This window comes from Cryptotermes secundus, unplaced genomic scaffold (genome assembly GCF_002891405.2).
Source record: "Cryptotermes secundus unplaced genomic scaffold, Csec_1.0 scaffold385, whole genome shotgun sequence".
Taxonomy (NCBI): Eukaryota; Metazoa; Arthropoda; class Insecta; order Blattodea; family Kalotermitidae; genus Cryptotermes; species Cryptotermes secundus.
In genome coordinates this window covers 12,477-14,210 of record NW_019739947.1, presented here as the reverse complement: position 1 = coordinate 14,210, position 1,734 = coordinate 12,477, and positions in this window count along the sequence as shown.

The following is a 1,734-nucleotide window of genomic DNA, read 5'->3' as shown; positions in this document are numbered from 1 at the left end:
GAAGTGAAGCGCCATTAACTTACCTTATGACATGTATAAGATGCTTTCAGATAAGTTACCAGGGGATTACCTAATTATACATCATTTACTCTTAATATCATCAGCACACATAATTTATCACGAATGTGGCGCCAATAATTAAATATTCTTTAATATTGTCCGAACATTGTATAAAACCGTTAGAAAAGAGCAGATTACAATATCTTTAATTTTCCTCGGGATTAGTTCCATACACCCAAGTAAACAATTATCATAGTTTACCGTTATTCATTTGAGATGAATAATTATTCTTGTCTTTGATATCAGGACTCGTCATGTCCTGGGTGATATTTGCATTCTGGAGTCGCAGAAGGACTCAAGCTCAACCGTGTTATTGAAATTTGCGTCCCTCTGAATGTTCACTGTTCAATATACATACTGTACAGGTATTTCAAAATATGATTATAGGAAGGATTAAATTTGTAATATAAAAACTAATACCCAGATATGTTTGTTGTTATTATGATAGCGTTTGAAATAACTTATCGTGGGATTAAAATCGATATTTGTATAGAATGTTCTGTATGGAGTATATAATATTAAACAATCCCTTTCTGTGAACATGTTTTATATGAAATCCAAACAAAAAGTAGATTATATAATGAAATATACATACAAAATGTGTTTGCAAGAAATAACTTCCTCCACTAATACAGCCTACCTACGCGTTTCACTCTATTGATTAGGAGATTCTGAATCCTTCTATACCGCCCCGACAAACTGATATATTTCACGTCTGTTTGTTTGTCACATAATCTAGCATGTAACAGCTTTTCTCAAACAGTGGTACTGGAACACCTAGAGCTTCAAAAGCAGATTTTCAAGGGTAGTAGATCCCCTTTTCAGCATTCTCATTGAATATTCTTACCTGTGAATATTGTGCTTATTTGGAAACGATTCAGAGGATGTCTTCATAAAATGGTGGAAAAAACACAAATATTATTGAGACATGCTTCCTGAAAGTCTTGAAAAAATAGTTTGTACTTTTAGTTATTATAAGAAATAAAAAAAATGTCATAAATATATCAAAAATTCGATTTTACTGGTTAGGGCCTCCACAATTTTGCTTCCCCTTTGACCCCACTACAGTAACCTGAGTAAGCTTCTATTTATGACGGGTATAAGGGAATACCTTTTACGTTCACATATATATTATACGATGATTGATGATTCCAACCGGGGACAGATTCGCGTAACTCTTTCAGGTAGTATCAAGACCATGAGACTGAGAAACGCGACATACAGAATACACATGTCCACTTCCTTTACACAACTTGTTTCGAGGTATGATGCTCTCAATTCGACATGATTCCAACCCCTTTATTAAATGAATTTATTCATTATATTGATGATGATGACAATAATGATGATGATGATGATTATAATAATAATAATAATTCGATTCAATTCGTGTTTATTTACGTGCAAACTTAACAGCACAGAAGCCAATTACAAAGCTAGCACGAATAGAGAAATACACAAAAATAAAAAAACAAAAAACAAAATACAAAAATGATAGTCTATATTAATTACACAGTTAACATGAATAAGATACAGAAGCAAACATACACAGACAAAGCTACAATGTGAGAATTTGAGTTTCAAATAGAGCAGCATATAATAATAATAATAATAATAATAATAATAATAATAATAATAATAATAATAATAACGAAATTAATAAAAATAATAATA